Here is a 25,872-nt window from a genome sequence, read left to right as displayed (position 1 = left end):
TAATTTGGGCATTGTGTGGCAGTTGTTTTTCATTAAAAACACATCCGGAAAGATTCTGATGATTTTCTGGCAAATTGAACTAGGAAAGCTCCATAACTTGTGGGATTTCATCATTTCCTGAACATATGACTACCAAGAGGAAGCTGCTGAACTATATCTCCCAGCATTCCATGCCATTGCCCAAGTGTGTCCAACCTTAGGGACTTTTAAGACCTGTGGACTTCAACTTCCAGAATTTCCCAGCCAGTATTCTGGGAGTTGAAGTCCACCAGTCTTAAAAATCTCCTAGGTTTGACATCCTTGCCATTGTCTATTCTGGTGACTTAAGAAATGTGATTGAGTGCCAACATCTGAAGAACGTCTGTATCGGAGACCTAGAAGGTGTGGTATCATCTTCAAGGATCCTCTGCACACTCCTCTTGGTTCCATGAGATGCCATGCTCATTTTTCTTTATAAAGAAAAGTAAAGGTTCCCCTTGCACATATGTGCTCATCATTCCTGACTCTTGAGGGTGGTGTTCATCTCAAAGCCGAAGAGCCAGTGCTCTAAAGATATCTCCATGGTCATGTGGCCGCCATGACTAAACACCAAAGGTGCACGGAACGCTGTTACCTTCCCACCAAAGGTGGCTCCTATTTTTCTACTTGCATTTTTTTACGTGCTTTTGAACTGCTAGGTTGGCAGAAGCTGGGACAAGTCACGGGAGCTCACTCCGTTAATGCAGCGCTAGAGATTCGAACAGCGCTGAACTGCCGACCTTTCTGATGGACAAGCTCGGCATCTTAGTCACTGAGCCACCGCGTCCCTTATGCCCTTTATGTTACTGCACCTCATATTAAGTGAGGGTGAAGAGATGACATAAACCTCTTTGAATTTTCTCTTACAGTCTCCCATAGTATCTTCTAATAACCATAGTGACCCCAAAATGTTTGACGTGACATCATTATTCAAATTTCCAGCTAGTATTCCAAGACTGGATAGTATCACCTAGTTTTGGTGACTTCAAATGTTAGCCGCTCCTGGAATCACCAATAGCAATAGCAGTAGACTTATATACCGCTTCATAGGGCTTTCAGCCCTCTCTAAGCGGTTTCAGAGAGTCAGCATATTGCCCCCAACAATCTGGGTCCTCATTTTACCCACCTCGGAAGGATGGAAGGCTGAGTCAACCCTGAGCCGGTGAGATTTGAACCGCTGACCTGCTGATCTAGCAGTAGCCTGCAGTGCTGCATTTAACCACTGCGCCACCTTGGCTCCTCGCCACCAACATTTCCATATATTTTAAAGTAATTCTGAGGAAAATAAGAGGTATTGTTTTTAGAGAATGACGTGTCTTCTCTTTAAGGAGTCTTAGAGATGCCACAATTCAGTAGTATCTTCAGTAAGATCAGTCAAACCATCATGGAATGGTGAGAATTTAAAAGTTTTGAAAAACTCACTCTTTAGCCAGAGAATGTATAGGCTGCTCTCTATTTTTTGGACGTGTTCCTGATAAAACCATTTCTTCCTTGATGTCAGTAGAACTATGGGTACTTATGGGCATCCATCTGAAATGTCATTGACTAAACTTTTTTCAGATTTTGTTCTATGTTGAGGAACAAACTCAGTTTACCCAGACTGATGATGATTTAAATAGAGGTACACTATTTTGGGGGATGTGGTGACTCAGTGGCTAAGATGCTGAGCTTGTCGATCAGAAAGGTCGGCAGTTTGATGGTTCGACTCCCTAGTGCCGTGTAATGGAGTGAACTCCCGTTACTTGTCCCAGCTTCTGCCAACCTAGCAGTTCGAAAGCATGCAAAAATTCAAGTAGAAAAATAGGAGCCATCTTTGGTGGGAAGGTAACAGCATTCCGTGTGCCTTTGACATTTAGTCATGCTGGCCACATTACCACGGAGATGTCTTCGGACAGCGCTGGCTTTTCGGCTTTGAAATGGAGATGAGCACCGCCCTAGAAAAGAGATTAGAACTCACCGTCTCCTGGGAATTGGCCCAAAGTCACCCAGCCAACTTGCCTGCCTAAGTTAGGACTAGAACTCACAGTCTACTAGTGATTCACCCAAAGTCAACTAGCCAGCTTTCATGCCTAAGGTGATACAAGAACTCTCAATTTCCTGATTTCTAACTTGGTGCCTTAACCACTAGATCAAACTGGATCCCTATATTGAGCAGGGTGCATGATCCATTCGTCTAAATGGGTCTTTCCTCTCTGTGATCTGATCCCCTTTTAGATGTCCCAGGTTACCAGCAGTGGTGGGTTTCAAATTTTTTTAGAACCTCTTCTGTAGGTGTGGCCTGCTTTGTGGGAGTAGCTTGCCAGCCATGTGACTGAGTGGGAGTGGCTTACTGGCCATGTGACCGAGTGGGAGTGGCTTGGCAGTCATGTGACTGGGTGGGCGTGGCCAACTTGTAAAATGTGGTGAATAGCAATAGCAGTAGATTTATATACCGCTTCATAGGGCTTTCAGCCCTCTCTAAGCAGTTTACAGAGAGTCAGCATATTGCCCCCAACAATCTGGGTCCTCATTTTACCCACCTCGGAAGGATGGAAGGCTGAGTCAACCCTGAGCCGGTGAGATTTGAACCGCTGAACTGCTGATCTAGCAGTAGCCTGCAGTGCTGCATTTAACCACTGCGCCACCTTGGCTCTTCTAGGTGAAACTCACTTAACAATGCTCTTGCTTAGCAATCAAAATGTTGGCTCAGAAACTCTGGCATTTGAAGCACGCAAGTCTTAAAGCTGTCAAGTTACAGGACCCTTGCACCCCTAACCCTTTAGAAAAAAAAATGCAGGAGTGTTCAAACTTGACAGCTTTAAGACTTGTGGACTTCAACTCCCAGAATTCCTCCTCTCGCTCTTCATCTTGATGATGTGCGGACGGGCGGGGGGAGGGAGCTGGAACCGGTTCTAAACGGCACTGTAGATTTGTGGAACCTCTTCTAGAGAAGAGGTTGGAACTGGCAGGAACCCACCCCTGGTTACCAGGTCTGATTTTTGGAGGTCCCATGCGACACAAAGGATATCAGTTATTTTGCACTAAATTCCACAAACAAAGCAATCTACAGAAATGCTGATGCACCTCCTCAACCTGTTAGCAGGTTTGTTCTGACTTAACAGATTTGTTTGATGGATACAAAGCCCAAGAAGTTCACTGTTCGTTAGCTGGGGCCTCATAGGTATTGTGTGTGCTTTATCTTGTTCTCTCCTTATGTAAACCCTGCTTGAAAAACACAAAGCAAAATTGGGGTTGAAGTCCCAATTGTGTCAATAGGCTCCAGTGATGTGGCAACACAAAGCTCGCAACGTTTTGATTTGTTGGAGAGAAGGAAAGGATGGGCCTCGGGATTTGCAAGGCCTTGGCTTGACAAGGGAGGCAGCTCTGTTGCCTGTTGGTGGAGGGAAGTCTACCTTGGGTGGCATTTCTGGTCAACCTGCTTGCTTTTCCCAGGCTATTCCCGCGGCTGCTGTCCCTTCCTGTGACAGGGCCAAACACAGCTGTCAGAACTGTAACTGGGATTCCTCAGTCCATCATCACAGGTGGGGAAAAAAAGGGGGGAAGTCCCAAGCAGGTAACATGTTTGTATAGCAAAGACCTCTTGGAGAAGTCTAATTTTGGTTCTTCTAACTGTCCATCGTGCAAAATGCATGCAACAGTTAGGAAATTTTAAGCTCGGGTTCTTTTTGCTGCAGCGAATGTGGTAAATCAGTAACGATGTTTAATAATATTTAATAATGAAACAGGGGCCTTGGAAAATCCCAGATACTTTCTACACGTGGGCAGAAGAGTTTATCCATCAAAGATGGCTTAAGGGCTTGGATGAGCCAAATGTTGCAATGAATGATTGATGGGGTAGCATATTGGGTGAGTTTGGACTGTTTAGCCTAGTCAATGACCCCCACCTAAAGAAATCATGATTTAGCCAAATGCTTTGATTCGACTATTTCAAATGTCCTAACCTGGTTTTGGGATTAGCTATGTTAATTGAGGATTGCAAGAATCCTATACATCTGGAAAGAATCCAGCTGTGGACAACTGCATTGTTACAGTCTTAACAACAACCTTTTCAGGTAGATTTGTATTCTTTGTGTTTCCTGCGTATTAAGTTCATACTCTAATTTTTCTACAGAATCTCAAAGAGTTCTTTGTTCTTCCATACAATCCTATGTAGTAGGTTGGACTGAGAAAGAGTGATTAGACTAAGCCACCCAACGGTGGAATGGATTTGAACCTGGATCTTGTTAGCCCTTGTTTAATTTTTTTTCACAGGTACAGCAAATGTAAATGCAAATGTAAAATCTTGTCTGAAGATCCTACTGGTTTTGTAGGGATGACACTTGTAAAATAGCATCTCAGGAAATCACTTCAGAATGAGGTGAAGTCAATGAAAAATGTATTATTAAATATTATACATGTAATAAATATATTAAATACGGTGCCATGGTTCCAGGACAATTATTCATGAAGCTATTAGCTCTAGTTTTGGATTTTTGGGGAGTGAACTTTCCTTTGATGTACTTTGAGCACAGATACAATCAGTTAATTCTGATGAACATAATGAAGAATAGCCAGATCCAAGAAATTTCTGGTTCTGAAAGCAACATTTGAAGCATCAACTGGCTGGGTCTTGGGGTGGCCTCCGTGGCATTTGAATGACAGCTCCATCTTTGGCACCAGACATAAAAATTTATTTTTGACAGAGGTTCTCAGCAATCATTGGTAGCCTTTAGAAGTGTTGCTTAGAATGGGATGGGATGGGATGGAATGAAATGGAATAGAATGGAATAGAATGGAATAGAATGGAATAGAATGGAATAGAATAGAATAGAATTCTTTATTGACCAAGTGTGATTGGACATACAAGGAATTTGTCTTTGGTGCATAGGCTCTCAAGTGTACATAAAAAGACAAAATACATTTGTCAAGAATCATAAGGCACAACACTTAATGATAGTCATAGGGTACAAATAAGCAATCAAATCATACTAGAAAACAATCAATATAAATCATAAGGATACAAGCAGCAAAGTTACAGTCCTGCAGTCATAAGTGGGAGGAGATGGGTGATAGGAACGATGAGAAGACTAATAGTAATAGTAATGCAGCCTTAGTGAATGGTTTGACAGTGTTGGGGGAATTATTTGTTTAGCAGAGTGATGGCATTCAGGGGAAAATTGTCCTTGTATCTAGTTATCTTCGTCTGCAGTGCCTTATAGCGTCATTTTGAGGATAGGAGTTGAAACAATTTATGTCCAGGATGCGAGGGGTTTCTAAATATTTTCACGGCCCTCTATTATGTAGGAAAGTGAGGCAGGGACAATTTCTTAATTCTGAAATACAAGAAAGAGTATGCGTTAGGGTGGGGGTGGATGCATCTGCTGAGCATAACAGTTCCACAGGAGTTGGTATTTTATTTTATTAGACTGATATCCTCTCTTTCCTTAAGGGTATAAGTTGGTGGTGCATAGCGTGATTTCTCTAGCACGTTTTTATAACATCTTTTTTTTCCTGAAGCCTAATTCTCCTTCTTACAACAGCCCTAATGCAGGGAAGAAAGGGTGTGTTGAGGGAGAAAGAATAAGTTTACTTCCTTCATTTCACGGATTAGATTTGGATCAGGATATCCTGAGATCCAGTATACCCTGTTTCCCCCAAAATAAGTCCCAATCGGAAAATAAACCCAGCATGATTTTTCAGGATGCTCGTAATATAAGCCTTACCCAAAAAATAATCCTCAGTTAAGATCATCAGCCAGACGAATGCAATTAGTATCGTATTTTCCCAAAAATAAGACCTAAACCGAAAAGAGGCCCTAATGCATCTTTTGGAGCAAAAATAAATAAATAAGACCCTGTCTTATTTTCAGGGAAACACGGTAGGTAGTCCTTGACTTACGACCACAGTTGAGCCCAAAATTTCTACTGCTAAGCAAGACAGTTGCTAAGTGAGCTTTACAAGCTTTCTGGCCACAGTTGTTAAGTGAAGCGCTGCGGTTGTCAAGTTAGTAACATGGTTGTTAAGTGAACCTGGGCTTTCTCATTGACTTTGCCTGTCAAAAGACTGCAAAAGGTAAATTGCATGACTCCGAGACACGGCAACGGTCACAAATATCCATCAGTTGTCAAGTGTTCCAAGTTTGATCACAGAACCATGGGGATGCTGCAACGGTCATAAGTGTGAAAAATGGCCATAAGCCACTTTTTTCCAGTGCCGTTGTAACTTTGAACGGTCAACTAAATGAACTGTTGTAAGTCAAGGACTGCCTGTACTCTTAAACACATATCATAATCAAGCTTTTGGAAATTGTTCTATTATTTGCTTTTCATCTCTGAATTGTTTCTTAGCTTGATGCCCCAGGTTGTCTGAATCGAATGGTTTTAAGTTCAGAAAAGTAACTTGACTTTTCCACCTGCCTACCTTACAACTCTAAACAGGATTTTTTTTTTCCACTGCATTTTTCTTTTTTAAAAAAAAATAAATCATTGTAGGTTTTCCCTTGCAAGTAAGATTATCCACTCAAAATGTGGCATTTCAAGAATCCAAGAACTCATTTCAAGAGTTCATTGCAACTTGAATCTTTGCAAGTACTTTTTGATTCCACCCCCTACCCCACCCCTTAAAACCTCTCTGTAGATAAGTCTGGAATGTGTAGGCTGTGCTACATTAGGTTGGGTTTTTTTAAAAAAATAAAATAAAATAAAATTTAAAAAAAAGCTTTTTTGTTATCAACACGAGCTGCAATGCATCGACTTTGGGAATACAACCTGTTCAAAACATAACTGGAACAGACACAAGAATTTTGGGTTTCAGATTTTCACCATCTTTTACTACCTTTCCCAGGGCAAACCTTACGTTTGCTGATGGGTGTGCCCTTTGCAAGGGGTTGGAAGGTAAGTGTAATTTAGAGCAATCCTATCAATTCAGAAAGAGGTCGCTAGGCAGACGGAAGTCCCTCACAGGTTATAAACCAGACAGTCTCTATGTCGGAAGGTCAGAAGGTGAATCCATTGTTTACTAACTGTAATTGTCTGGCTGGAGGTATGGTTGTTAGATGGATGGCAAGAACCTCGGCTTGTCAGCAAAAGTCACGGTGCAAAACATTTTCCCACTTGGAATCAACAAAAGAAAATCTAGGTATATAAATAGGTTTATAACTCGGCGGGCGGCTGTTTCGCAAGGGGAAAATTATTATTGCTGCAATATATTTGTTGGTATTCGATTAAGCGGGCAATAGATGTATATGTGCCTTTGTCTTTCTGTAGCTTCTAATATACACTTTTTTAAATGTTTTGTTTAGCCTTCTCAATTTTCGTAAGGTTTCTTTCTTTCTTTTTTTTCTTTTACAGCTTGTATATTAACTTTCTGAACAAATTTAAAAAAAAATATTGAAAAAAGGAAATATGGATATAAACGTTTTTCTTCTTTCTTTCTCTCTGACATTTTTAAACTGTTAAAGTAATAGAATACAAAAGAAGTTTAAAGAAAGAGAACAAGAAGAAACAGGACATAACTGCTAAATATAAAAGTTTTTAAAAGCAGAGTCGAAAAGCTTTCTAGTAATTTCTAGTGACGTGGCGGCTCAGTGGTTAGGACCCTGAGTTTGTTGATCAGAAAAGTCAGCAGTTCAGCGGTTCGAATCCTTAGTGATGTATAATGGACTGAGCTCCTGTTACTTGTCCCAGCTTCTGCCAACGTAGCAGTTAGAAAGCACGTAAAAATGCAAGTATAAAAATAGGGACCACTTTGGTGGGAAGGTAACAGTGTTCCGTGCACCTTTAGTGTTTAGTCATGCCAGCCACATGACCACGGAGACGTCTTCGGGGAGTGCTGGCTCTTCGGCTTTGACATGAGCACTGCCCCCTAGAGTCGAGAATGACTAGCACATATGTGCGAGGGGAACCTTTACCTTTTATGCAATGTCTCCATTGCCTCTGTGTCCCCCAATTAGCCACAATTTAAATATTTATGTTTTACATTGAAGGTTAGTTTTGGTTGATGATTTCTGTTTCAGTCCTAGAAACCAATATTCCAAAAGTCTAAATCTGCTTTTCCCCATCCCCCCCGGGGGACCGGCTGCGTATGTGGTTAAATATTTTAAGGGAGAGCTTGTTTGGGGGGAAGGGCTTATTTTAGCGCATGCACGCAAAAGCCTGATTGGGCTTATTATCCGGTGAGGTCTTATTTTTAGGAAAACAGGGTAGTCCTTGAATTATGACCACAACTGCCCCCCAGCCCCAATTTTTTGTGGCTAAGCAAGACAGCTAAACGAGTTTTATTTTATAAGTGAATCACTGCAGTTGGCAAGTTAGCAATGCAGTTGTTAAGTGAATCTGGCTTCCCCATTGACTTTGCTTGTCAGAAGGTCACAAAATGTGATGCCATGGCCCCAGGACACTGCATAAACCGGCATAAGTACATGCCAGTTGCCAAGTGTCTGAATTTCCATCATGTGACCATGGGGATGCTATAACTGTTCTAAGTGTGAAAAAAAGTTATTTTTCCAAGTGCCATTGTAACTTTGAATGGTCATTAAATGCATGGTTGTAAGTCGAGGACTACCGGTATTGACAATTTTGCCATTGCAGCACCTTGTCCAATTTTGGTCTCCGAGTGCTGATATTGTTGGCAAAGTTTTGTTTTTCCTCTCTTTTCCTCTTTCTGAACTTCAAAATGAATTCATTTTCCCTTTAAAATACCAAAGAATCGCTGGGGGCTATTTAATAGGCATTGTGCTGAGTGCTTAATTGTGTCGACAGTTATTCACACATTAGCACGAGCTCTTCCTTTAGGTTTGCACAGCACTGATTTGTTAAAATAAGTTGATCATATTTCTCATAAATAAAATTAGCTCCGGGCAAAGTAAGCACTTGATGGGTGGGGAGAAATTAAATGGTGGATGGTTAGAGAGTTTGTTCACTTTCTAAATCTGTTAACTGAAAAATGTGTGAAAATATTTGGATGTGAGTGAGCACTTGTGTCTGATTTAAGGACATAGTAGAACTCCATTTGCAAAATTGTAACAACAGCAGCAGTTAAATGGGGTAGAATAAATTCTATTATTTTTCAATGTTGATTTTTTGGGGGAAGGAAATACTTAGCTGCACTATTAGAAATATTTTATCCAGGCGTGGTTTTCCCTCCCTCCCCCCACCACTGAATGGAGAAGGAATGCCAAATGAAATATGATAGCGCTGGGGCCACTTTGTCAAGGGCAATCAATGATCTGGATCAGTGGTGGGTTTCAAATTTTTTTAGAACCTCTTCTGTAGGTGTGGCCTGCTTTGTGGGAGTGGCTTGCTGGCCATGTGACTGAGTGGGGAGTGGCTTGCTGGCCATGTGACCGAGTGGGAGTGGCTTGGCAGTCGTGTGACTGGTTGGGCGTGGCCAACTTGTAAAATGTGGTGAAACTCACTTAACAACGCTTTGCTTAGCAACCAAAATGTTGGCTCAGAAACTCTGGCATTTGAAGCATGCAAGTCTTAAAGCTGTCAAGTTACAAGACCCTTTCACCCCTAACCCTTTAGAAAAAGAAACCCAGTGGTGTTCTAACGTGGCAGCTTTAAGACTTGTGGACTTCAACTCCCAGAATTCCTCCTCTCGCTCTTCATCTTGATGATGTGTGGACAGACGGGGCGAGGGAACTGGAACCGGTTCTAAAGGACACTGTAGAATTGTGGAACCTCTTCTATAGAAGAGGTTAGAACTGGCAGGAATCCACCCCTCATCTGGATCCATCTTAAGTTGGCTGCCCTTTGTTTCCAATGCATCAGCCAACTCAAATCCCATCAATTGTATTGGAAGGGGCAGGGAACTAACTTAATCCCTTTCCACCCCTCTATGCGTTTCCTGAACAAAGATTATATGAGATTGGGAAAGGAATCTTAGAGAGTGTAAGTCTGCTTGTTTTGGGGCCCAACCGGCTATTTCAAAGAGATAATGAGGAGATCATTAGCAGGATGCAGTTGTCTGTCTACTTGGGTGTTGCCGGTCCTGGAAAACCAAATTTGAGATGAGCAAATTGGAGACTGAAGAAGACAATGGAGAACAGAGCTGCTGCTGCCAGTTAGCGTGGTTAGTATCCTGACTTTGAGGCAACTCCATAGAAGAAGCTTCATGGACAGAACAAGTAAGGCCAGACTGAGGGTCAAGATTAGAAGCTTGACTTCTAATTCAAGGCTGCACAGGGATCCTTTAATAGTTCACTTGCAAGGAGGAATGGTTGGTTTTAGATGAAGCGTCCAAGAGGAATGGTCGGTTGTAGATGGAGCGTCCAAGAGGAATGGTTGGTTGTAGAGGGAGCGTCCAAGAGGAATGGTCGGTTGTAGAGGGAGCGTCCAAGAGGAATGGTTGGTTGTAGAGGGAGCGTCCAAGAGGAATGGTCGGTTGTAGAGGGAGCGTCCAAGAGGAATGGTCGGTTGTAGAGGGAGCGCCCAAGAGGAATGGTCGGTTGTAGATGGAGCGTGTAAGAGGAATGGTCGGTTGTAGAGGGAGCGTCCAAGAGGAATGGTCGGTTGTAGAGGGAGCGTCCAAGAGGAATGGTTGGTTGTAGAGGGAGCGTCCAAGAGGAATGGTTGGTTGTAGATGGAGCGTCCAAGAAGAATGGTTGGTTGTAGATGGAGCGTCCAAGAGGAATGGTCGGTTGTAGATGGAGCGCCCAAGAGGAATGGTTGGTTGTAGAGGGAGCGCCCAAGAGGAATGGTCGGTTGTAGAGGGAGCGTCCAAGAGGAATGGTTGGTTGTAGAGGGAGCGCCCAAGAGGAATGGTCGGTTGTAGATGGAGCGTGTAAGAGGAATGGTCGGTTGTAGAGGGAGCGTCCAAGAGGAATGGTCGGTTGTAGAGGGAGCGTCCAAGAGGAATGGTTGGTTGTAGAGGGAGCGTCCAAGAGGAATGGTTGGTTGTAGAGGGAGCGTCCAAGAGGAATGGTTGGTTGTAGAGGGAGCGTCCAAGAGGAATGGTCGGTTGTAGATGGAGCGCCCAAGAGGAATGGTCGGTTGTAGATGGAGCGTGTAAGAGGAATGGTCGGTTGTAGAGGGAGCGTCCAAGAGGAATGGTCGGTTGTAGATGGAGCGCCCAAGAGGAATGGTCGGTTGTAGTTGCAGCATCCAAGAGGAATGGTCGGTTGTAGATGGAGCATCCAATTGTCTATATGAATGGGCAATTCTTCTGATTCAAGATTTAATTAGTATGTGTGCAACCTTCAGTATATTTATACACACAGACACACACACACACACACACTTGCACATCCATCCATAATTAGGCAACCCAAAAGGATTTGTCTCTCTAAAGGCAAGAGCAGAATTTCCCTCTCACCCCATGTTCTTTCTTCAATGCAATCCTTCCCTGGAAGGAATCCTATCTATACTCATCTTCTGGACAGCTGTCCTACAGGCTTTCTGCTTTGCATTTATCAGGAGCTCCAGATACTTACTAACGATCAAGCTGGATTAGGATCTTTATTGCACCCTCGAACAGTGATATTTACCACCGTTAATTGACTTCTGCTGACCTGAAGATGCAGCTTTTTCTTATATCCACTGCAGTTTTAATCTGGCATTTCTTCATCCCATTCTTCTCACTGCTGAATGGATATTTTGCTTCGTGCTTCGCAATTTTGTTGCTTGGTTGGTTGTTGGCATTGTATTTATGACGGTTGCAGGGTTCCAGGGTCACGTGATTTTCCTTGATGGCCTTTCCAGCTGGCTTGTGACGAGCAAACTCAATGGGGAAGGTTGGATTCACTTAAGGACCATGTGATTCATTTAACATCTGCAGTGATTTACTCAACAACAGGGGTTTTAAAGATTGTGCTATTGGGCACAGCAACTACCTTGAGTAGCAATAGAAATTATGGTCATTAGGCAAGGGTTACGTGTATCACTTTAGCAACCATAATCCAATAGACCAATCAGAAGTTCCATTTCTCTTATCATAGTTAGTATCCAAGACCCACTTTTTTATATATGTCTAATCTCCCTTGTGTGAGTTTGAAACAACAATTAACTTTCATATAATTCCTTAATACAGGCCACTGCTGTTTTGTTTTAAATGCTATTATTCCACCAGCATCACTTGGAAATAATAATCTTTTTGATGGTTTGTTATGGAATGCAAATTCTTCTTATTTCCTTTCTTCTTTATTATTATTATTTTTTTCTAGTAGGCTGTTCTCTCAAATTAGCTGGAAGGTTATGCCTATTTCTTTTAATACAAATAAGCCAGAACTTGCTCAAAACACGATGCATTCACATATTATCGCTTCTTCACTAATTATCCAGAGTATTTGTTTAGTGGAAGTGCACTTTCAAGTGGGGGTTGAGTTGGTAACAGTCAGATTGTAGCATAACTAAGAATTATAAAAAGAAAGAAAAAAAATATGTCAAATCTCTGACTGTGAAAATTAAAGTTGAGCTGAGAATATGTACTAGGGGGCATTATATCATGCATTTTTCTGCTGCAGAGTATATCAAAAGGAAATGAAGGGTAGGATGGGGGCTAAAATTTTCAAGAGCATAGTTGTTTTCACCTTGTTTTAAGAGGAGATTTAGCATTAACGTCAGTGGTGGGATTCAAATTTTTTTACTACCGGTTCTGTGGGCATGGCTTTGTGGGCATGGTGTGGCTTTGTGGGCGTGGCTTTGTGGCCGTGGCAGGGGAAGGATTCTGCAATATCCCCATTGCCTTCCCACTCCACTAACCTGCTTTCCAGCTCCTTTCTCCTGTTCAGGGCAACAATAGATCAGCTAGGAGGCTGGGAGGCAGCCGGAGCGTGGCCAGCCTATTTGCCGATTCTCCGAACTACTCAAAATTTCTGCTACCAGTCCTCCAGAACCGGCTGAATATCACTTCTGATTAAAATGGACTTGGATTGTCCTTAAAATGCACCATGGAATAGCTATGTCTCTACATTCAGCTGATTGTTGAGGATTGTAGAATCAAATACAGGTAATCCTCGAATTACAACAGTTCATTTAGTTACCATTCAAGGTTACAGCGACACTGAAAAAGTTTTCAAACTTACACCTGTTGCAGCATCCCCATGGTCACGTGATCAAAATTCAGATGCCAGGCAACTGACATACTTGTGACCGTTGCAGTGTCCTGTGATCCCCTTTTGTGACCTTCTGACAAGCAAAGTCAATGGGGAAACCAGATTCACTTAACAATTGCATTACTAACTTCACAGCTGCAGTGATTCGCTTAACAACTATGGCAAGAAAGGTCATAAAATGGGGTGATGCCTCACTGAGCAACAGAAACTGTGGTTTTAAGTTGAGGACTACCTGTACTTTCATATTTTCGTGTACCTTTTTAATTATGACGGGGCATGACATCAGGAGGGGCAAAATTCTTGTAAACTCTAGGTTGGTTGAAGAAGATCTGTAGACATCAGAAGAACTTGGCTTGAATTTCTCTGGCCAGTTCTTCCTTGCAAGCATCCTTTCCTAACATTTCATTGAACCCTAAATGTTTTAGTGAGTCAGTTCTAACTGACTGGGTTCACACAAGGGGTGTGGGCTGCTGTTGGCATTACCGTCGGTTCGGTGTGCGCAAAAACGCTGGGTGCGGGTGCGCATTTGCAAATATAAAGGTCTGTGCATGTGCAAAACCTTAAAAAATGAAAAACAAAACATTTTTGCAATGAAAATTGTTCTGCGCTTATGCAGAACTGAAAAGAAAGATGCTGCCGCCGTAGAAGAACCGGTTTGGGGGCTTGGCAGACCTGGGTCGCTGCCGGTTCCAGTGACCCAGGCCACCAAGTTGCTACCTATTCAGCCGAACTGGTCCAAATTGGTAGGAATCCACCTCTGGTTCACACATCACACTGAACTTTACACCAGAGAAACACATTTGCACATTATGGCTTACTGTGATGGGTGCCCCTAATTGGTGCGTCATTTGAAAAAACGATAACAAAAAGCTGAGCCAGGCATTTCATTTCATTTTCATTTTATTAAGCATTTATAGGCCGCCCTTTTCCCTGAGGGGACTCAGGGCGGCTTACAATAATAGGGGAGGGGAGTGCGGGACAAAACGCAAAAAGAAAATGTGAATAGAAATAATTAGCAATAAAAAACCCAACATTCATTCAACATTCGGGAGGGGCGAGAGTAAAGTCTCATCCCCAGGCCTGACGGGATAGCCAGATCTTGAGGGCTGTGCGGAAGGCCTGGACGGTGGTGAGGGTGCGGATCTCCACGGGGAGATTGTTCCATAGCGTCGGAGCTGCAACTGAGAAGGCTCTCCTCCGCGTAGTCGCCAGTCGGCACTGACTGGCGGATGGAATTCGGAGGAGGCCTACTCTATGCGATCTGATGGGACGGAGGGAGGTAATCGGCAGAAGGCGGTCTCTCAAATAGCCAGATCCACTACCAGGATTAAAACACATTAAAATCCTGGAAAAAGAATAAGCAAATGAAATGAAAAAGACCATATTTCCTCCCTTCATTTCTGGATGAATTGTCTGAACAGTGGGTGTTTTTGTTGATTGGGCTTTCGACTTTGCCGTAAGGTATGTTGATACGTTGGGAAAGAAATAGCAGTAGCACTGAGACTTATATAAGAGCCAAGGTGGCGCAGTGGTTAAATGCAGCACTGCAGGCTACTGCTAGATCAGCAGGTCAGCGGTTCAAATCTCACCGGCTCAGGGTTGACTCAGCCTTCCATCCTTCCGAGGTGGGTAAAATGAGGACCCAGATTGTTGGGGGCAATATGCTGACTCTCTGTAAACCGCTTAGAGAGGCCTGAAAGGCCTATGAAGCGGTATATAAGTCTACTGTTATTGCTATTGCTATTATATACCGCTTCATAGTGCTTTGCAGCCCTCTCTAAGCGCTTTACACAGTCAGCTCTAAAAGGAGCCTGAGCAAAGGGGAGGGGGGGAGAGAGACTAAAGATAAATAAAAATGTGTGGTCCTTCCAAAGTTATAATCATCTGCAGTCTGCCTCTTCTCCCTGTACAGTTTATCCTGATAATTTCAGTGATTCCCTTCTCCATTGCACGCAAGTGTGCAAGCACACACCCAGTCTGGCGGAGTAGATAAAACGACTTTCTGTGTCTAACATGATCAGGACCGGGAAACAGGAGTGGAACATGGACATCTGTTTAACAATTCCCTTTTGTTGGCAGGATCATAGAGACCTCTGTTGTCTGACTGTTGCACTCAATCAAAATGAATAAGACGCTCATATTTTTTGAAAGTGGGGTGGGAGAGAGAGAGAAGGAGGGGAACAAAGAGGACGGAAGACAACTTTAAGTATTTGCTTACACTTTTCTGTTTTAATTTCGGCAGCCTGGTGATGAGGGGAATCCCTCAGGGTTCTGGGGAGGAGGGAGAGGGGGGATTGGGGGGGTGAGCCAGAAGCAGGAGTTTTCAGGAAGAGTAAAGGAAGTGTTTTGTTCTCTGTCCATGGTGCGGGCCCGAGAGAGCTGAAGGCAGTCAGAACCAATTGCAACTCACTTAGCAAAGTCTTCATTAGCGTTTGCCACACATGCTTGCCAGATGTGTTGGGCTAACATGCTTAAATCTAATAATCTGTCCTTTGTTTTCAAAGCTATTGTGTTGGGGAGGGCAGAAATGGGCAGTGTGTGTGTTTGTGTGTGTGTGTGTGTGTGTGTGTGTGTGTGTGTGTGTGTGTGTCCGGCCACATTTTTTATTCTTTTTTTTGGTGCAGTCAATCCTCGGTTGGGTGAATGGAATGCCTTGTCTTTTGTTGGTTCCTAGGGAAACACATGTGTACACTCACACACACACGGTATCCCAGCCCAAGTGGAAGGATATTTTTATAGCTATCAGTAACCTATTCTCCTGCTGTAAAATAATAATAATAATAAAGCACTATGATGGGGGATTTAGGAAATGAGCCCTGTTCTGCCCCTGGTGTCTGTTTTGGGGTGGTAGAGTGTGATTTGCTGATCCATCAGTTAAGGGACAGAGCTGTTGGGCCAGGTTATGCTGGAAGAAAGAGAGGGAAAATCCATTTATGTTGTTTTGATCAAGAAAGGCAGATAAATTAGATAGTTTGTCCACCAACTTTTCTTTTAAAAAAATAATAATCTCATTTTTAATCCAAATTTTACCTTTCTTTAGTGGAGGTTTTTCTCCTCTAAACCGAAACTCTGAAATAATTTTGAATTTCATTTTTAAGAGGAATTCCCCAGTTTCAGACCTGTAGATCTTAGTTCTCCTCCAAAGTAATTGCTGGGGAAAGTCAATCAAATAGTTTTCTTTAAAATTATCAGTGTGAACCCCCAAGTTAGAGCAGATATGACCCAACACATTTGTAAATTCAACTTAAGATGCTGGTTGATGCTTGCTTGGATTCTATTTTAAAAGCCTTCATGGTACAGGATCTCATAGATTATTTCTTCCCACATGTATCAGCCGAAGCCTGGAGGCCATCCTTTGAGGTGTCCTTGTGAAAATAACCTTCCACATCTGATTTGCAAAGCTTGTCAATTACCAGAGACTTAGAAAATTATTAAAATTGCATCTCAACTGGATCGGGTCACCCCACTCTTATGGCCAGCCGGGATTACCCATCTTCCTGGCACTTTCTTTTAGAATATTCAATAAATATTGAAGGTCTCCAATTATGATGAGGTTGATATTCAAGGCAGCGAACTATTCTACTAGCCTTTTGTGCTGCTTGAGTCATCAGTTGGCTCTTGTTAAATTATAAACAAGTAAAATGTGGTAATGATATTGTCAGCGTTCCAAGTATCAGGTAGAATTAAATCAGAGTCCAAGGCAAAATGATCCTTAAAGTTCCAATTTAATAAAGCAGACATCTTAACACATCTGTGTTAATCCCAATTCTGGAAATTACATCCCAATTCCGCCCAGTTAAAAGTTCATGATCTTGTCCCCACACCCACAATCCATCACATGGTCCAATCTTCTTCTTCCACGTTGGCGTCTCCACCCAGCTGCTTCCGGTCAGGTGTAGAAGTGCGGAGACAAAAGATGACCTTGGTCTTGTAGAAAAGAATGATAACAATACATTCCACAATCCTACTCCTGTCTATTCCCCCCTCCCATCAACTATACTAATGAAACAGCATAATGAAATAAGAGAAAGTGTGGCAGGCCAAAATTCTAAAAGGAATATAATTGCAGGCCTGACAGATATATAATAACAGAATAACAGAGTTGGAAGGGATTTTAGAGATCTTCTAGTCCAAACTCAAGCCGGACATCCTATATTGTTTCAAACAAATGGTTGTCCAATCTCTTCTTAAAGACTTCCAGTGTTGGGGCATTCACAACTTCTGGAGGCAAGCTGTTCCACTGGTAAATTGTTCTAATTGTCAGGAAATTTCTCCTTAGTTCTAGGATGCTTTTCTCCTTGATTAGTTTCCATCTGTTGCTTCTTGTCCTGCCTTCAGGTACTTTGGAAAATAGGTTGATCCCCTCTTCTTTGTGGCAACCACTTAGATATTGTAAGACTGCTATCATATCACTTTTAGTCTTTCTTTTCATGAAACTAGACATACCCAGTTCCTGCAACCGTTCTTCATATGTTTTAGCCTCCAGTCTCCTAATCATCTTTGTTGCTCTTCTCTGCACTCATTATAGAGTCTCAACATCTTATTTATATTGAGGCTACCAAAACGGAATACAGTATTCCAAGTGTGGCCTTACCAAGGCATTACAGAGTATACTAACTACCACTTCACACGATCTTGGTTTTACAAAGTCTTCCCTAACTTAATATAGCTATCAGAACTGATTGACTGTCAGAGAAAAATACACAGGGGGCTTCTATGTTATGCCTTCTTCTCTCCAATCAGTACATATTTTCCATTGATTCTGAAGTTTGTTGAATCCTTAACTTGATAAATATCCTTGTGGGTTTGACCTTGAACTGTCAGACTAAGCAGAGATGAACTTAGAGGAAATTTGTCAGTCTAATGAAGTCAATTTAATCCCCGCAATTTCAAATATTAGGCTGACTTCCCTTCCAGCAGACGCTGAATTGGTTTTAAAGTTGCTGAAATAGATGTGTACTGCTAATTAATGTATGTGTTGAATCATAATTATGTCATCCTGAGGGATTTACAAAATAGAATTTAGTTAAAATTTGATTCGGTCTTCAATCATTCACAGGAGGCACACAAATTATCATCATTTAGTGCTCTCTGATTTCAGTTCTGAAGATAATCTGAGGTCGGGTGGGGGGAGGCACGACATATTTTTGTTGTTGCTCTTCTCTCCAGTGGGTGGTGCAGTGGCTCAGTGGCTGAGATGCTGCGTTTGTTGACTGGAAAGCCAGCAGCCCAGGTTCGAAACCCAAGTGCCATGTGACGGGGTGAGCTCCCATCCTTGGCCCAACTCCTGCCAACCTAGCAATTTGAAAGCATACAAATGCGAGTAGATTAATAGGTACCACTCAAGGGTGGGTTCCTGCCAGTTCTAACCTCTTCTATAGAAGAGGTTCCACAAATCTACAGTGCCATTTAGAACCGGTTCCAGCTCCCTCCCCCCGCCCATCCGCACATCATCAAGATGAAGAGCGAGAGGAGGAATTCTGGGAGTTGAAGTCCACAAGTCTTAAAGCTGTCACGTTAGAACACCCCTGGGTTTTTTTTTCTAAAGGTTTAGGGATGCAAGAGTCTCCACTTTCATGCTAAAGACTGTGAAAAGTAGGGAAAGGCATGTGAAGAGCAGATGAATTGTACTTGGGGAAGTTTGCTGTTGTGTGTTCTTAATCTTTCGTTCGTTCACTGCTGTGGCTCTTTATAGTCTTCTACCTAGTTGCTTTTTCTGGTTGAACACCCTGGTCTTTCTTTTCTCCCCCAAACCTTGGTCTTATCAAAGTGTGGCACACGGAAGGGAAATGCAGAATTGAGAACTTGTGGTTTGCTATCCAACTTTTTTAAGGTTTAGCGAGATAAGGTTCTTTCCTCTAAGGATGACATTTTCAACCTGTAATGTAAGCCGTGTTCCTTTCCTTTATCTAGCTATTTAGCCAATGGATGATAGCTAAGCCGCTGGATACGATAACAGTCCTGTTCTGATGTGATGGTTGACAAAAGCAGAGAAGCCCAGTTCCAAATTTTGAAAATACACTGTGGCAATGGTGGGATTCATTATTTTTTTTACTGCTGGTTCTGTAGGCGTGGCTTTGTGGGCACGGTGTGGCTTTGTGGGTGTGGTGTGGCTTTGTGGGCATGGTTTTGTGGGCGTGGCAGGGGAAGGTTACTGTAAAATCTCCATTAAATCTCCATTAAAGAGATTTAATAATCTCTTGGGTGAATTAACTTGTTTGTTTTCATGTATGGTCAGATGAGAATTAGGATTCTGGTAGGGGGGAAAAACCATCTTTCTTTATTAGCTATGGTTTGATGATATGTGAGAAAACAAGGAATAAAGTATGACAAGCAAGCAAGTACTAATGTTGGAACTGGCAGAGAGAAATATGATGCAAAACTATAACTTGGTTATAGCAGAAAAAGAAGGTCAGACCAGTGGTGGGATTCATTTTTTTTACTACCGGTTCTGTGGGCGTGGCTTGGCGGGTGTGACTTAAGCTTGGTGGGCGTGGCAGGGGAAGGATACTGTAAAATCCCCATTTCCCCCCAATCACCTGGGACTCGTGAGGCCGAGAAAAGTTGGGGGCGGGGCCAGCCAGAAGTGGTATTTACTGGTTCTCCAAACTACTCAAATTTTCTGCTACCGGTTCTCCAGAACTGGTCAGAACCTGCTGAATACCACCTCTGCGCTGTGGGCACTCTTACAAAATGGCTGCTAGGAAGGGCATGGCAATTGCACATTTAGTTTGGGCAAAGAGCCATCACAAACTCTTCAAACCAGCTCAGTTTGTCTTGTTAATCAGGTGGGGGTAAATGCCACCTCTGGCAAATGCCGAAGAAAATTCCAGCCATCACACTGGTATATACCTGTGTTACACTGGTATGAAAGAACTTCAAGAAAAACAGATGGCACCACATGAGTTTTCTTCGGATCTATTGCCTTTCGGTGCCCATAATCCATAGCCATCAAGGGCCGAGACGACATAGATAATGGATTTCAATTCCCATAACTCTGAATCGTGATGACCCTGGACCATATCAGAGATAGTATTCTGCTGTTTCACCCCGGTTCGGGCGAACCAGTAGCGGTGGCAGTGGGAGGCTCTGCCCACTCTCCAAGACGTCATCATGGACACTTTGCGCATGCGCAGAAAGTTCCAAACTGGTAGCGAACGTAAGACAAAACCATTACTGGACCACATGGATTATGGGTATCGCAGTTCTTCAGGGCATCAGAAACAGTTCATCTGTTGGGTACCATTTCAGGAAACATTTTTACCATATTCTGATGCAACGCTGATACGTTAGCAGGAAAGTTGTATGAATAGGATGTAGAATCTAAGTTAAAACTTCAAGGTACAGATTGATTTGTAGCCAGTCTCTTTCCTTATTTCCCTTTTTTTTCTTAATAGCTGTAATAATTTTAATATTGGACATGGATCAAGTGCAAAATAACCTAGGACAAATTGTGTATAAACACATTTTTAAAAGCCTTCCTACTCCATTGTGTAGCAGTGGGGTGTTAATGTGGGTTTTGTATGGCCTGTTTCCTTCCATCTTTTCCTTCCTTTGTTCTTCATTGGAGCCGTTACACACTGCTAAGCAAACCTTGGAGAAATCTAAGAAGTTGATTGCGTACAGCACCCAAACCTGGGAGACTTAGGCCACAAACATATTTTGCATTTAAAAACATATTTCAACTTCATCATGTTGACCACAATATATGTATTTGAAACCAGAGTGTCTCTAATCTTGCTTAAGACACCCATCCTTTGTGAATTCCAATATCACATAACTTGATCTGCAACTCTCCTAGACAATGGATCAGGAAAGGAAAATGGTTATTCTCTGAATTTTGTGACATGGTGTTCACCTTGCTCAGGGTCTCACCGGCTCAGGGTTGACTCAGCCTTCCATCCTTCCGAGGTGGGTAAAATGAGGACCCAGATTGTTGGGGGCAATATGCTGACTCTCTGTAAACCGCTTAGAGAGGCCTGAAAGGCCTATGAAGCGGTATATAAGTCTACTACTATTGCTATTGCTATTGCATCTCTACCAAGAAAACATCTAAAATGCATATGTGAAGGAGAAAATGCATGTAGAAAAGGGGAGAAAAAATATGTTTGAAATTACCCTGTGTTAGGAATATAATCTAACGGTTGGGTTGGCAATATATAAATCATGTAACAATGTTGTACCTGTTTCTTCAAATCATACTGTAAAATGTGATTGGTTGCTGTTTTTCCTCAATCGGCCATAAGAGGGAGCCAGAATGATTGTTAGCTCTCTGTTCGTTAGATGCTGGGCTGATCTGATCTGAGTGTTTTGGAAGCTGGATGTTAGAAAGTGCCGTGAGCTATTGTAAGTTTTGCAACTGCTAGCAAACTTTGAGTACCGAACTGATTATATGATACTGGACTATGTTATTTGGATTATCCCTTAACTGAAAGATATTGATGACTGACTGTCTTATCCGTGTATGACTTGGATTGTTTGATGGACTCTGATACCTCTATTTCCATGAAAGTAAAAGCCTATTTAAACTGCAGTGTCTCTGTATGCTGGTTTGTGTGTTCTTCAACACAACTCTCACAACGCTTCTCTGAACGCACTCGCTCTCCCAACAGGGAGTTTACCTAACACTCTGTTTCCCTGAAAATAAGACCTCCCTGGATAATGAACCCAATCGGGCTTTTGAGTGCATGTACTAAAATAAGCCCTCCCCCCAAAATAAGCCCTCCCCTAAAATATTTAAATGCATGCACAGCCAATCCCCACCATTTCCTGGGGGAGAAAGGGGGGAACATGCCCCATGTGCCCTACATGCACCGGCCATCCATGCAGAACGGCCTCACGGAGGCTGTTTCCGCAAATCCTAGCTACCGCGCCCCTGGCGCAGTGGTTAGGGTGCAGTACTGCAGGCCACTTCAGCTGACTGTTATCTGCAGTTCAGCGGTTCTAATCTCACCGGCTCAAGGTTGACTCAGCCTTCCATCCTTCCGAGGTGGGTGAAATGAGGACCCAGACTGTGGGGGCGATATGCTGACTCTGTAAACCGCTTAGAGAGGGCTGAAAGCCCTATGAAGCGGTATATAAGTCTAACTGCCATTGCTATAACTGCTATTCTCTTAGTGGTGGTCGCAAAAGAGTGGCAGGCCCAGCAATGGAAAAAGTGCGCCAGAAATAGATCCAGAGATAGAACTTCCGGTCCTCTCTGGATCAACTGATCTGCGGGCCTTGGGCCGAAGTTAAAGGGTGTCCTGCACCTCAAAAATAATAAGACCTCCCTGAAAATAAGGCCAAGTGCTTATTTTGGGGGGGGTCCAAAAGAAAATAAGATCCTGTCTTATTTTCGGGAAAACATGGTACATATGTTTTGAAGAAAAACATTAACAGCTTTAGTTCAATTCAAAGAAATTGGGACAAGAGACTTGTGAACGAATGAGTCAAAATGTCGTGATTGGAGATCCAGCATCTGATCCATTGCATTTCTTCTATTGTCTCAAATATTCTTCCTCACCTACAGTATCTTTTTTGTTGCCTGTCTGTCTGTGCTTTTATCTGAAGGTTATATACTTCTTTTCCTTAGAGAACGGGCCAAACATCTGGATTAATTCCACCACCATATATCTTATGCATTGTGCTTCCATAGGCATAGATGCATCAAAACAATTTTCCAGGGTGGAACTCCTCTAACTTTTGAACTGACCTTATGGATGCCTTGTGTGTTGCCTGATCTAAAATAACAATTTCCAGAGAAATAGAGAGATGGATGTTTGCAGCAGATGCTAACTACATGTTGGGATAACCTTTCCAGGGGGAAAGGTCCCCAGCAGGAAGTTGCACACAGAAGCTGCAGAGGGGAATGCAAACTTTAAATAAGCTCTGGGCATCCCCCCTCGCTCCACTTTCATATATGCTGGGACAGCTTCAGCTGCATTCCTAGAAAGCACCACCTTGGTTTTATACGTGATTTGTAGCTTGAAAGTCTGAGTCTAGGACTTTTCTCTCTCTCCCAAATAAAATGAAGGTTCAGTTGAGAGATTCTTTGTAAATTGCATTTCTTACAGCCAACGTTCCGAGGGGTTATGCTTATAGAGGCGTTCCAGAATAACAGCTGGAAGGGACCTTGTAGGTCATCTAGTCCAACCCCCCACCCAAGCAGGAGACCCTACATCATTTTTGACAGATGGCTGTCCAGTCTCTTCTTGAAAGCTTCCAGAAATGAAGCTCCCACAACTTCTGAAGGGAACTTCGGTTCCATTGGTTGATGGTTCTCACTCAGAAAGTTCCTCCTTATTTCTAAGTTGAGTCTCTCCTTGATCAGTTTCCATCCATTATTCCTTGTCTGGCTTTCGGATGCTTTGGAAAATCAGTTGACCACCACCCCCTCCTCTCTGTGACAGCCCTTTAAATAGTCCTTGACTTATGACCACAACTGAGCTCAAAATTTCTGTTGCTAAGTGAGACAGTTTTTAACTGATCCCCCCTCCCCTATTTTCTGTTCTTTCTTGCCATAACTTTATTTTATTTTTATTTTATTTAGTCAAACACGTGCAAGATAACGGGTATAAGTATAAACATGGATAAGGCAAATGAGTACAAATTAATGGGGACAGTAGGACAGGGATGTTAGGCACACTGGTGCATTTATGCATGCCCCATTAATGGACTTCTTAGGAACGGGGTGAGGTCCACAGTAGACAGTTTAAGGTTGAAGCTGTGAGGGTTTGAGGATATAACAATGGAGTCAGGTAGAGCATTCCAGGCGTTGACCCCTCTGTTGCTGAAGTCATATTTTCTACAATTGATTTGGAGTTGTTTAGCTTGAGTTTGTATCTATTGTTGGCTCCTGTATTATTGCGGTTGAAGCTGAAGAAGTCATTGACAGGTAGGACATTGTAGCAAACAATTTTGTGTACTACACTTAGGTCAGACCTTAATCGGCGTAGGTCTGGGTTCTCCAAGCCCAAAATTTCAAGGTTTGAGCATTTAATTCTGACTACTGTTTTGCAATAGCAGTAACAACAGCGTATAATAACTTCAGGGAGAAGAGAAATGTCTGAAAGAAAGGTACGTTCTGCTATTTGTGCCTAAAAAGAGGTGTGTGTATTATAATACTGTATTATACAGTATTATAAACATGAACACATGTAATATGCATTTTTTTAAAAAAAAAATCTTGGGTAACTTATGTTAACAGGTATGCAAATTAAGGGGAGATGTGTATGAAGTGTCCTTATGTTGGAAGATGTTGCAAATGTAAACTGTTAGGAAATTTTCTGTCTATTTAAACACAAACACACATTAGATAAACAAACCAACAAACAAACCAGAATGCTACTTTACCAACACTGATAGCAAAACTTGGGGTTTTTACTTGATTTTACTGATGTTTACATTCCTGACAACAACTTCCATCTTTCTGTGCTTCATCAATTTCGCTAGAAAACTTACACCTTCTCTTCTCGTATCAGCTCTCAGCACTACACATTGTTGCAGTAATATTTTAAATACACATACACACACACACACACACACACACACACACACACGTGTGTGTGTGTGTGTGTGTGTGTGTGTGTGTGTGTGTATATATATATATATGTATGTATGTATGTATGTATGTATGTATGTATGTATGTATGTATGTATGTTATATTTGTGCTGATAAATAAATAAAGGGAGACTAGTATAGATCTATTTAGCTCTCATCAGCTAGCCATACCCTTGCTGGGATATATATTTCAGAGTTGGAGCTGAAAGGGAGTTTATTTGGATTAATTTGTAGAATAGTTTTTGTCTGCAGGTATCTTTTATTCTAGAAGAAGGATTTGCTCAGGGTGCTTGGAAGTGGTAGACTTCAATTATTGTAGGGATGACCACTGAAAGTCTAAAAGTTCAGATGTTGGTTGTTGGGAAGACAACAACTTGGAGCTGTGATGGTGGACCTATGGATGCCAGAAGTGGCACACAGAGACATTTCTTTGGGCATGCAAGCCAGGGGTTGGTTCCTGCCAGTTCTAACCTCTTCTATAGAAGAGGTTCCACAAATCTACCTTGCCGTTTAGAACCGGTTCCAGCTCCCTCCCCCTGCCCGTCCCACACATCATCAAGATGAAGAACGAGAGGAGGAATTCTGGGAGTTGAAGTCCACAAGTCTTAAATCTGTCAATTTTGAACACCCCTGGGGTTTTTTTCTAAAGGGTTAGGGGTGCAAGGGTCTTGTAACTTGACAGCTTTAAGACTTGCGTGCTTCAAATGCTAGAGTTTCTGAGCCAACATTTTGGTTGCTAAGCAAGAGCGTTGTTAAGTGAGTTTCACCACATTGTATAAGTTGGCCACACCCACCCAGTCACATGGCTGGCAAGCTACTCCCACCCGGTCACATGGCTGGCAAGCCACTCCCACCCAGTCACATGGCTGGCAAGCCACTCCCACCTGGTCACATGGCCAGCAAGCCACACCCATAAAGCAGGCCACACCTACAGAAGGAGGTTCTAAAAAAAATTGAAACCCACCGCTGATGCAAGCCATCACCTGTTGCTCTTCCAGGTTCCGGCACACTGGCCAGCTGGTTTTTCACTTGTTTGAAATGATATAGGGCAGAGTTGGCAAACTTTTCTGCACCGATTGGCAAAACGGGAACCTGTGTGCATCTGGAGAGACAAAGAAGGGCCTTCTCCATTGTTGGAAGAAATGTCCTTCTGGGTTCAGTTCCAAGTGGGGAGAAAGACACTGGGAAGATGGAGGCTGCTTAGAAAGATGGTTTAATGATGGACAGGATTACATGGTTTGAGGTCTTGGGGAAAAAGGTGATCACATGCTTCCTGGTG

General features: G+C 42.6%; 1 protein-coding gene across 3 annotated transcripts in view; it reads left to right on the top strand.

Moving 5' to 3' along the window:
• Positions 1 to 25,872, top strand: part of SOX5 (SRY-box transcription factor 5) — an 803,583-nt gene that overhangs the window by 220,175 nt on the left and 557,536 nt on the right. The window contains exon 1 of one of the 3 annotated variants that reach the window (XM_087722777.1): positions 7,066 to 7,134. The exons of 1 other annotated variant lie outside the window; for it this stretch is intronic. The gene's annotated coding sequence lies outside the window, so the exon portion shown is untranslated. Of the gene's footprint in view, positions 1 to 7,065; positions 7,135 to 25,872 lie in introns of those variants that run through there. One more of the 3 variants, XM_087722781.1, reaches the window with a different exon arrangement.

Source organism: Thamnophis sirtalis, unplaced genomic scaffold (assembly GCF_051295495.1).
Source record: "Thamnophis sirtalis isolate CommonGarterSnake01/CBP01778 unplaced genomic scaffold, rThaSir2_p1.2 scaffold_9, whole genome shotgun sequence".
NCBI lineage: Eukaryota > Metazoa > Chordata > Lepidosauria > Squamata > Natricidae > Thamnophis > Thamnophis sirtalis.
The sequence above is the reverse complement of the archived record's forward strand: the minus strand, read 5'-3'. Positions and strand labels throughout refer to the sequence as shown.